The sequence below is a fragment of the Zeugodacus cucurbitae genome, chromosome 6 (genome assembly GCF_028554725.1).
Source record: "Zeugodacus cucurbitae isolate PBARC_wt_2022May chromosome 6, idZeuCucr1.2, whole genome shotgun sequence".
Taxonomy (NCBI): Eukaryota; Metazoa; Arthropoda; class Insecta; order Diptera; family Tephritidae; genus Zeugodacus; species Zeugodacus cucurbitae.
Genome location: NC_071671.1, coordinates 67,864,964 through 67,877,616, shown reverse-complemented (window position 1 = coordinate 67,877,616; position 12,653 = coordinate 67,864,964). Strand labels below are relative to the sequence as shown.

Genomic DNA, 12,653 nt, shown 5'->3' with positions numbered 1-12,653 from the left:
TTTGAGGCTTAAGAGAGTAAGTAGTCCACATCAGTATAGAGCTTTAAAAACATGAGGATCTGTGAAGCACGCTTGTGATAGTTCTGCAGATATGAGAACCTCTTTAAGTCAAAACGCCATCCCATAATAATATTAAAACCGTTATTATATAAAATTCGTGTTTTTCACCCACTGTTTGGCCTGTTAATTCTAAGCTCAAATCCACACTTCGATCATTCAACGCGCGGAAAGCATAGTGCGACCGATTGGTGGTGGTGGTGGTTCTGTAGATTCGCTTAGCCCAGCAGCGCGTCTAAGTACGTGAGTGCTGATATGATACCGACGTCGGCGTCGTCGTCATTCGTCTCATCTGACGACGTCACCGACTACAGCGGTATGTTGAGTGATGATGGTGGTGGTGCTGGTGATTGTAGCGCTACTTTGTGACTAAGCGAGCGGCACTGCCTGCCTGCCTGCCTGCCTGTTTGCAAGCCAAACGGTCGACGCCGACTGAGTGGCTGTTGGGTTGGCTCGTTGGTCGGCTGATTGGTTGGTTGGCTGACTGGCTGGTTGGATGTTTGGCTGTTTCGAGCCCCTCTGAACTTCAGCGACCGCAACAAATGCTTTTTCAGTTATATTATAAGTTTCGTCAAGTCAAGTCGCGTTGATTACGAGAGGGTCTCTCTGGTCTGTTCTGTTCTGTTGTGCGTCGCTGTCGCTGTTGATGTCGCTGCCGATGAACGCATCTCGTTTACATTTCATTTACGCGGCTGTGTGTGTGTGTTTGTTGTAATGCGAAATTATTTGCAAAAACAAAATAAAGTTAAATTATAAATAAACAAAAACAAAAGAAAAAATAAAAAAATAACAATAAGAAATCAGCTGTCGACGGCAACAACAACAACAACAAGTGTGTGCTATAACCAGCAAAGGTTCTCGACGTAAGTGCTTACAAAAACATTTTTTTTTTATTTATTATTAATTTTTTTGTGTGTGTTTTTACCTTGTTATTTAACAATAATTAGGCATATGAGCACATGATAGACTTAGTTAGAATAATTGCAAAAAAATAGAAAAATTTATTAATTAGTGAGATAAGTGAGAAAACGCTTAAAGAAATGTGTAAATGTTTTTTTTTTTTGGTTTTTCGCTTATGAATGAGCGAGCGCGTGAGTGTTTGTGCGAAAGTGCGCCTCCATTCCTCAGTTTGTATGTTTGTCGATGTACATATGTGCAGTGGTATTTGTGTGCGAATTGATTAGCATTTCTATGTTTGAGCGCTCAAATGAACTTGTGTGTTTTTGTTTTTGTTCAGTCCACAACAAAGTGTCAAGTACAGCGCGATAAGCGCAACAGGTATGCGCTTACTTATACTCGTAGTACTCACATTTGAAAGAAACAAGCGAAATTCGAAAAGCGAAATCTACACCGCCCAACGGCGCCACCCTACACGGCACGCGTTCGTATCACTTTCAACATTTGTTCACGCAATTAAAATGTCAAGCGTATGGCGCAACTATTGACGCGCCTACAGCAACAACAACAGTAATAACATATGCAGTAATAGCAATAGCGGTTGTTGTCAACTATAAAAAAGGCAAAAAAAAACATAAAAAATCAAAAGTGTTAGTAAACAGCTAGTACATTAAACGCTAATCAAATGGATTATCGCCCATTAAGAGCGCAATGCACGCAGACTAAAAAAAAGGAACAGTTCATGTATATTAAATGCAAAACAAAGTAACGCTGAAGAAATGATAGTACAATAGACATTTGCCTAGTTATTTGTATGCAATTATATAGATTATAAAAACTATGTACAGTGTGTGCCATAGAAATAGACACAGTGTGCCTAAAAGTGAAAAGTGTGCCTAAACAATATTTATGGGTTTCACAAGCGCTTACATTCTCAAGACACCTAACAAGTATGAACTTAAGCTATACCAAAAATGTGTACCTATATCAACCATTTTAATTTTGAAGCTGAGCTCTTGATAATATTTCTTAACATTAATATTTCTAAAAACGAGCGTTCTTTAAACAAAACCAGTAAGGAAGTCAAATCCACTAACAATATTTGTAGGGTTACAGATAGTAGACGATTTTGGTGTAACACTTCATGAATCACATTTTTCATTTGATCTACATTTCGATATCAAATCAAACGAGTTCTTTATCTTATCAGATCAGCTATGAACTTCCAAATGTTTGAAAGACCTTGAACTCGTAATTCTTATATCTTATCAGAATTTGTGTTACTGAATTTGTAATATAGCAGCTGTTACACGCTAGAATAATTTGTTTCCAAGAAGGTTCTCATGCCTCAAACAATTGAACTTCCCTAACTCGAATCACCGTAATCCACAAAAAACAAAAAAACTTCGAGTTAGAGAGACTTCCGAGTTACAGCAGTTCGCGTTATGGAAGTTCAACTGTATTTACACATAATATATCCAATGTGGAAACCTGCTTGGAAAATAAATGTTTCAAGACAGCTTGAGAGAGTTACTATCTGTAGAGCTATTTTAAGCTCATTAAGATCTGCTCGAGTGCTTCCTACTATTTTGTTCCACATCGTATACCTTTTGTTAGATTATTTTGATATTTTAATCTTGAAGAATTGGTTAACACACATACTCTTAGAACAGATCGGAATGAGTTTCAGTTGCTGCAAGGAATTTTTTGTTATCTAAATCAACAATTAGAGATGCTTTATCGGAGCGGATGTTAAATTTTCGAAAACAAATAAGTTTAGGGGAATCAAATCTGGTGCATGTAATGTACTCGATGAGAAGGATGATGAGTTTTGTATATTTTTTATTGAATGGAGTTTATTTGGATGCTCTTCTTAAAGTTTTTTTTTAACAAATCAAATCAACAAATGGTCATTTATTCGCGAATAGCTACACATATTATGACACGTCAATTGATTAGAGATAGTTAGAGACTCTTATGCGAACATGATAACTTTTGCGCACAATTTTCTTCACTGATTGACGATATCTGCGTTAACACTCGGAAGGGCTAATAGTTATATTCTCGAAAAAGTAAACTTCCCAAACCCATACTTTCAATAAGGTTCCAAAGAGGTTGTACTCTATCTAACTCAGATTTTATCGGACGCTAATTGCAAAAGCCTATGAAGTAAAAAAGGGAAAATTTTGGGTTGTAGATAGCTAATATGCCAGTTTCTATTATTTCGCACACCTACTGTATTTACATTTGCAAACTATTGACTACTCAAAATAAATGACAAAAAATCGGCACGCCTTCAAAATAGAAGGTTTTGCTCATAAAACAAAAACAAAATGAAAAATCGCTCGCATACTGTCACCGCGCCCAGGTGCACGGAGCAGACGACCAACCGAATATGCAGTTATTTAAATAGCATTGAGTACTTGACAGACAGCATACTGACAGCGTTGTGGAAACAGTGTGCTACGGTTGACTGGTTGTAATTATGACAACTTTTCATTGAAAACAACAACAACAACAAATATTTAAATAAATATATAATAAAAAAGCAGCGACAGTAGCGTAACTAAAACCAATAGTAATAACAACAACAACAGCAATAACATATAATCTGCATATGACATATGAACGCTCGACTGTAATTGCTTTGACTTTATTACTGTATTTGTGATTATTAGCATGTGTGTGTGTGAGCTAATTTTAATGGTGATTACCTTGACGCTGGGCGAACGGTGGTTCACTGTTTCGGCTATTACAAGCGCGCACATAAGCTTTTATATTATATTTATAGTATATATGTATATTATATTGTCCGGTTTGTTACAGTGTGATCTGTGATCGCTCGATCGCTTGCTGCTTAATATGCATACCAGAGTGATTGTGCGAGCGCGCATGCGAGAATATTGGAGCGTAATCAACAACAGTATAGTATAATAATGTAATAAGCTCGATGACCAAACAGGCAATAAATGATTTCCTCTGCATGTATGCGTGTGTATGTTTGTGTATAATTATATGCATGCTTTGGAGCAACCAAAAACGGTAGCCAAAATGACATAATAACAAAAACCGAAAAACACATGAAATGTAAATAATTATATTAGAATTTCCTTATTTCGATGAATGTAGTCTAAACTAGTTTCGGAATTCCATTCAATTCATAACGACGCGCACGTCAAGCATTAATTTAGAATTTAATTTCTTTTAATAAATGAACATTTGCATATACAAATGAGACGATGAGAATAGTTAGCAGCAGCTACTTAACAGCTACAATAACTGTGTAAATACATATATGTATGCATATGTATGTATTTGACTGTCGTTATGTATTAGCACTAGACTTTTAGAGCACATCCTTTGTTTATGATTAGCGTTGATGTGCCAGCGTTCGCAGAATCAGCTCTACAGATGGATCTACAACCATATATATGTACATAGACACAAAATCTAATACTTTTTCCAAGCGCTAAACAAGCGCAGACTTCTGGGGGCATACGAACTGATCGCTGATTTTCAGACGTATGCTAATTTTTCACTTAAAAACAAATTTGTGGCATTTATTTGTGTACATTTCTCTGTGTGTGTGTGTGTGAATGTAAAATGGCCGAGAAAAAAAAGTCATGCAATTTTGCGAAATTTCAACTGTTTGCTGCGCAAATGTAGGACAGACAGCATTTACATTTTTCAACGCGCAATTTATTCTATTTCCAAATTGAAACATTTTCGTATCAAATGAAATATGTATGTACCCATACACATATAGTATATATGTACTATGTACCTTGATTTGGCATTCAATTTTTATGGCGCGCAATACGTGCAATTTGGTGCAAGAAAATTTACAATTTTTATTTAAATGACGCTGGGAAATATTGGGTTCAAGTTTGCGGTATTTCGGGTTCCCGTAATTTATTCTTTTTTTCTTTCGAATTAATTTGATTGGGTTTGATGGTTTCATGATAATTAAATGCAGAAAATAATGATCCCGATTCACAAAGAAACTTGAAATTTAATCTCGATCGTTATACCAACTCTCCTACACTGTGTATGTGCTATACTCTTCACCCACTTGTCTAAAAATTTCATAAGAAGACTAACAATGTTGTTGTCAGTCGATTTCTATGCAAGAAAACCTGTTGATAGCTCAGGAAAGTGATATATACGCTTGTTATTCTATTTTTAGTTGTTTATACCAGTCTAACTGATTTATACTAGTTGCTTGTTCGATTCATCAAGCCTTAGAATCAATGTTATTCTATCGTCTAATTGTTGTTGTTTTCCTATAACTAACAAAAGTTTTATAAAACTTCTCTCAGTTTCACTGCCTACTTTTAGGCGGAAAACGCTTGATAAACCTTTCTACAAATAAAAAACAAATTTAAATGCTTAAAATAAAAATTTAGAAATTATTTCTTGGAAAAGCAAATGTTTAAAATATTAGCCTTTATTAAATAGGTTTTTTTTCAAGGGAAGACCCGCATGTAGGTTAGGTTAGATTAGGTTTTAAGGCTGTTTCCCAAAGGGGAACACACGTAGACTTTAAAATATAGTCCTTTGTGAAGCCTGGATCCTCCCTAAATTAACAATTAGGAGTCGACAAAGTGCTACAAATCTGCAGAGATTTTTAACTTCTATATTCGCTATTTCGAGAGCCTTTTCTAGAAAGTGATATCCAAGAAATCTCTTTCTTGATCTCGGAAAGGCGGGACAATCCAGAAGAAAGTAATGAGACGATTCCACCTCATCTTCCTCCATGCAGATTCTACAGCTAGCATCCGGTATGATTTTTAATCTTACATCGTGGATCCCAATGGGGCAATGGCCAGTAAGAACCCCTACGACTAAGGAGAGTTAAGGTTTCCTAAGGGCGAAAAGTTCGGTAGACCTACCGCGGTTTAACTTAGGCCAGAAGGATCTTGCGACGACTAACTATGTGTTGGTAACTGACAAGCGCCTACCCAGCTCAGCCGAGGGCCATCTGTTCAATTGAGCACGTAAGTCTCTTTACGATACATTGGTCCTCATACAGTTATGACTCAATACTTAAAATGAACTTGATCCCACTCATGAAGAATTACACTGAAAACAATTTGTTGAAAAACCTTTCTACTTCTACAAAAATCTATTTGAAGTGAACAGCTAACAAGTTCAACATAAATCTAAGTATTTTCTTTTTATAATTTCTTTTTTCCTTCGTATTTATTATTCCGTTTGAATATTTGCCAAAGTACACCCACAGTTATAGTTTTGGCTTGTTGCCAGCCATAAATTTCCAATGGCCACAGCTGACTGATAAGAGTGAAGTAGAAATAAAAATAAAAAAACTTTCAAAAATTTGTAAGCACAAAAAATCACGTCACAACGAAAACTTAAACAATTATAAAAGAAATATGGTAAACATCGAAACTATTTGCTGGCTTAGATGCTTTGAATGCCGGCGAGTTAATAGCTATTGTTCGGCATAATTTATGCGTTGCAGAGATTTTTTTGCAAATTTATGAAATATCGAAAATCACCAGATGACTGACAATGGTCTTGATCTACATTTGAACTACATTCGTACGTTCTGTTTGTTTATATATAAATAGATGGATGAGCATGCATGTCAAACAACGGAAGTGTGTTAGTGGAGGGTTTTAGAGAAAATAACATGAAAATATATTGTTTGTTTAAAAAAAATTGGTTTTGCTTTCGCCAATGAAGCTTTTAACAAAGTTAGTAGGACAGAGCAATGAGAACTGAGTGAAATTTTAAAATAAGAATGAAATTATATTTCATATTTTTTTTCAAGTCCAATTAGTGACTAATTTATATGCTTTCACGATACTTATGTGTTATAATTGTTGTGATATTTTTCAGAAACTAAATTCTTCAGTTAGCTAAACACTATCTACTCATTAAGTTAAAAACTTTATATTAATAAATAATAATTTTGAAAAGAAAACAATATTTTATACTTATTAAAAGTCATAAACCCAGAAAATACCCGATCTAGACCAAGATCCAAGCTGTAAGATAATTATTTTAAATTCGCTTAGTAAAATCAAAATCACTCCTAGTGAATGATATTCTGAGAGCCTATATACCATTACAACAACAACTCTTGCACTGTGTCAGACTCAACTTGCATTATTAACATAGATTAATAGGCCTTGTAGATATTTCTTTAAACGCATAAACATCACTGGGATTAAGTTTTCAGAACCCATAGGACTTCACTGTATATACTTCACCAGGTTTGTATAATTTTTTTTTAGTTTCTACTACTCAAAAGAGAAGAAAAATATATAAAGACTCACCTGAAAAATAATTTTTATTTGCATTTATCCATATTCAGTGACCCTTTATGCCAGTGATCTACAAACGTGCAATGCAACATTGGCTGAGCCATACAAATCTAAAAATAAAAATACATCAAAAATTAGTATACATTAGTGGCTACATGATCATAAATGTCTGACATGCATATACCTCATATACAAACATACATATATACATATATACACGTATATCAAATATAGTGCATTTGCCGTGAAGGAAGCCCAATTAAGTTATTGAGCAGCTAGATAGATAGGTGCATGCGTGCATAATATATTTCATTGTCTAACAGATCAAAAAATACGCCAGCACTCATACAAATGCCATATTTTATTTTCACACAAATGTATTCTTGTCTATATAATTTCGTGTTTTTTTTTTGTTTTTATTCTATATTTATTATTTTGAATTTTAGTATGTGCGCGCTTCTAAAAAAAATATGGGGCGTCTCGTATGAGTAGATGAGTATGGAAGTGCATGTAAATATGTACCGTTAGGGAAATGTAAGCACGAATAAGTTCTAAGTTGGAGAGCTTTCATTTTCATAGCGCTTTCATAAGTTGCCTCGTGTCAGCTGTCACGTTAGTCAGTCATACATCAGTGATTAATGTAAGCTTTAGCAATCAATTTTTTTGTACAACGAAAACAACAATACTCTCATTATATATATTTTTTTTAATTTCTAATAATTATTAATTAAAAGCTCAATTTTAGTTTTCAATTTTATATGTGCTTTACCTTAATGAAATTTTTCCTACCGGGTTCAAAATTTTATATATAATTATGCAGATACATTGACTTTGCTGTTGCATCTGTTTTCCATCAATTAGACGCTTAAATTATGTACATATTGTTGTAGCTTTTAGATAACAATTACTTATCTGTACTCGGGAGCTTACACACTTATATACATATGTACATCTGTATGTGTGTGGAAGCTACTTTATTTTTTCTATTTTAACCATCTGCATATATGGGGGTGTCTGTCTGCTTATACATGTGTGTATGTGTGTGTGGCATATGATGTTTATGCAGCGAATGCCCTCAAGTAAATATGTAGTCCTGTGTGAAGTTCATTATTGGCCAACAACAAGTATTGCACATGTAAACATATGTATATATGTATGAATGTATTTATACACATTTGAACTTAAGTACATGAGCATGCGATTTTCAATACATGTAACTGTAAAAGAAAGTAAAATTTACAATAATTTTAAAATTAACACTCAGCTCGCTTAAATTTTCTTGAAGGTATTAAACAACATTGGAAATATTTAATATATTTGAGGTTAGGGTTAGGTTTAATTAAATTTATAGTGACAGGTTTTCAGACTCAAATCCAAAACTAGTCCTGATCTTTCCAGCAAATTTTCATATTTATTTTAGCCGATCTCTACTTGTTATAGGCGTTCATTAATACTAGTGGTCTCCTAACCAACTATTTCACATCATACTGCAGTGTATACTAAATTAAATTTGCTAAATACTCGAGCCACCCTAATGCCAATAATAAATAGTTTAAAGGAAAGCTGAAAAACTAATTTTCTGCTCAATTTATAATTGCAATAATGCATTAACTATTCACACAAGTGTACGCACACAAACTTTGTGTTAAATTAAAAATAATTAAAGGGCCCATTACACAATCATACATATAAACACTCAGCGAAGAGTGTGTAGAAATAATACGAAATACGTTTGCTAGATGGTTTTAAACAATTTTTTTTTTTAAACTGTTTACGGAAATGCCTCAAATATGCCTACTTTCACATGGTTTATACATTCCGACATAGCATATATACCATACATATGTGAATAACAGAATAGGAAGTAACAGCTTTTAAGTAATTAATAAACACACGCGGCGTTAAGCAATTTGAGAGAAGCTAATACTATGTTTACATATAACGAGATTATCTCCATTTACGAGCTTAACTCGATAATCTGTAATTAAGAAACAAGATTTCCCATACAAAATTCCTCTCTGGATAATCCGAGATTATAAAATTATCTCGTTTTATACAACTAGATTTTCGGTGTTATTCCTAGGTTTATCGATAATTTTGCGAAGAAAAGGAGAAATGTCAAATGAAAATGTAAACAACAATGGCTGACAGCGAGAGAAATATGTGTAATACAACAACAAATCCAACACATTTGACAATTGATAATCTCATTTGGCTATATGTAAACGGTTAGATTATTGCACGAGCTTAGAACGAGATTATTTTCATATGTAAACATACTATAATAGTCTTTACAGCATGGTACACAATTTTAAGACCTACTTTTTCGAACTTTTTGCTCTTTAAACCCAACCTAAACTCAGCAGCTAGGTGCCCAGTGAGATTATGCTCCTTAGATATAGAAGGAATATTTCAAAGATATTGAAACAATCGCAGCCAACTTCACTTCATTATCTTTGGATCGCCGTTTCTTGTAAAACTCAAGCATCGAAGAAATCATTCACAAATTTCTGTTGCCTCTTGACCGTTAAATTTTACGCAGAAGATACTATTTTTTACTTAAAATTAGCAATTAGTGTTTTGTAATTTCTAAATAAATTGCAAGTCACTAATTTCAAAAAAATTTCTAATTAACTGAGTAGTATAAAATTTCTGAAATTTTCTTAACTATTCCTTTTAGACAGTTAATATTTCATCAATGCTCCAAAATGTAGGCAACATTTTCTTATAGTAAAAATCGTTGCATATTTTTTGGCGTACTAAAGTTAATATACAATCAAAGGGTATTGAAATTTAAAAAAAATAAGACTTTTTTGTTGCTGAATTGCTGAAAGGAAGCATTTTTCTAAATACAAATTATTTTCAGATAACATGTTTTTCTCCAAACTTTCGTTTTCAAAATGATTTAGCAAGTCTTAAAACGTTGGAGATTATTCATTATAGACGTCACTATCGCTGGAACTAGCCTCATCCCCATTTTTTTTTCGAAAAGTCAAGGAAGACTGTTCCAAAAAAGAAATTTCAGACAGCAGTCATTTTGCTAAATTTTTATTTCAGCATTTTTGTGGTTTTAGAACGGGTTTGCTAGGAAGGCTGAAATCATGAGTATGGAGCCGAATTTTCGAGTCCCCCACTTCATTTTTTGAATGTTTAACTATTTTATATTACAAAGATTTAATGCTTTTTTACGACACTTCTCTACACCAGCATACCCTCTTAATTCACAATTTTATTTTTCATATTTTTTAATTTATATACTAAACGTCACAATTAACTGGTGCTCACAGTGCTTTTTCTTAAGAGAAATTAATTAATTTTTAGTGCAGAATTTATAACATTTGTATGCATTAGAAAATATTATCGACAATAAATGCAATATCTATAATAATAATTCAATTTTTATTGCCTATATACATATATAAATATATAAAGTATATACTCTGAGCATTTCCACACAATTTACGTGCAATTTTCTACGCTTATCAAAGAGCGTATGACAAATAAACGTATTGATAAGCAAAGAATATGGCCATAAGTGTTTATTTACAAATACATGTATGCATAACTGTATAACTGTACATATTACCTTATAACAATATGCTTTGTTCTTTTTCTGCGAAATATATCATCACTTTACCTTTTATGTACACCTATACATATACATACATTCATACGATGAGTATAGCTTGCGCGCTTTCGCACAGCCGTTCTTCGACACTTCGTCCACTTACAAACACGTACTTCATTTTTGGCACATCACAAATCACAACAACACAATGTCACCGCCACCGATTTCATTGTCATTTTGGAGCGGCTGATTGTTGTCACTCTGTTGTCGACGCGCAGGTGAGTCTTCGCCGCGCTCACACACTTAGCGAGCCGAACAAGTGTGTGCTGTGCCCGTACGAAATCATTGCCGCTTCGAGTACTTTAATTGCAAATCGGCCGCAATGACGCGCCACACCCTTCGGCACACCGCGCGTCGTAAGCGCCTACGATGAGCGCTGGTGTGGCGTTGCGATGTGCCGCGCACACGTTGTTCAGCCGTGTGTTTGGGGGCTTTTTATGCATTTGTTGTTGTTAATTTTTTCCACGTTTCTTTTTTTTCTTTTTGTTTGTTGTTTCTGTGGTGTTGAGTGGTTGTGTACGACGGTTGGCTACGACCCGCTCGTTAATTGATCACTCAAGTCGGTGCTCCCAGCAGCAGGCGGCAGGCAGCGCGGCACCGGGCTATCTGTGCGCGCCGGCCGACCAGCAGGCCATAGCATTGTGCCAGTCAGTGAGTAACAGAACTCCGTTCCTGCCGTATTATACAGTGCGTTTGTAGCGGTTTGTTGATATTTCGCCCGTTTTTTTTTGTTCTTCGTTCTTCATACTTTGTTATTAGGATCCACTTACCACGTTGCCGCGTCTAATTCTACTCCTCTTCTTCTACGCTGTGTGTATGTGCTATTATTGCTTGAAGTGTGGTGTTAAGAGCCCTCTTAAGACATTGTACGCACCAATTGTCAGTGCTACGGTATTGTTTCGTAAAGTGTTGCGCAGATCACGTAGCAACAAATAGAAACTCAAACGCACACACACACACACATTTAAGCCGTATTTGATTGTTTATTTGCATATGCTTACGAAAAAATCTCGGAAGTTGTGCGCGTGGGAAGTTGCGCACGCGGCTCTTGCCAAAAATAACTAGAGGCAACAACAATGAAAGAGCAACACCAAAAAGCAATAAAATCAAGTCAATAACTGTAAACATGAAAACGCGTATACTTCGTATGTAGTAGCTATGTACAAGAACGCCTAGCCAGTTTTGTTTACACTTGAGCGCAAGAGCACGCGGTTAATAGTCGTAATGTTCGCCGAGCGGCCGATCATCTCCTGCCGCCAGCTGTTAAGGACTGCGCAAAGTGCTTAATTAATTTGCATGAAACGGGCAGTGAATTTCGCAAAAAGTGTAATGAATTGCAATTAATAAATGTAGTACTGGTGTTGAGATCGTGTACTGCACGAATCATAGACTGAAGTAGTCGAGGAAGTTGTGAGGAACACTGCAATGCTTATGTATGTTTTGAGTGTTCTGAGCTCTGAAGTGTATGAAAATCAAGTTTAAAACCGTCTTTTTTGTGTTTAATGGAATAAAAAATTCATATGAATATTTAATTTTAAGTGATCAGTGTGGTTTTTTCATGAGTCAGTTTCTTTCTATGTACTTGAAAACAGTCTTAAGGCAAGTTAAAAGTGAAGTAAAAACAGTGAACGCTCAATAAAGTGTTTTAAGGTAATAAACAAACAATAAAAAGTTAATATTTGAAATAAAAATAGTTATTTAAAAAAAATGTTATTAAAATATTTAAAAAATCAAAAATTTACGAAATACACCAACTTCAAAAGAAATTGAAAAAAAAAATT

The 12,653-nt window shown here is 34.5% G+C and overlaps 1 protein-coding gene across 6 annotated transcripts in view; it reads left to right on the top strand.

Moving 5' to 3' along the window:
* The first annotated feature begins 490 nt into the window (after window positions 1-490).
* Window positions 491-12,653, top strand: part of LOC105212149 (sorbin and SH3 domain-containing protein 1) — an 80,189-nt gene continuing 68,026 nt past the window's right edge. For 2 of the 6 annotated variants that reach the window (XM_029040164.2, XM_054234111.1), the window contains exon 1: window positions 491-920. The gene's annotated coding sequence lies outside the window, so the exon portion shown is untranslated. Of the gene's footprint in view, window positions 921-11,444; window positions 11,574-12,653 lie in introns of those variants that run through there. The other 4 variants (XM_029040162.2, XM_029040160.2, XM_054234109.1 and 1 more) reach the window with 3 other exon arrangements.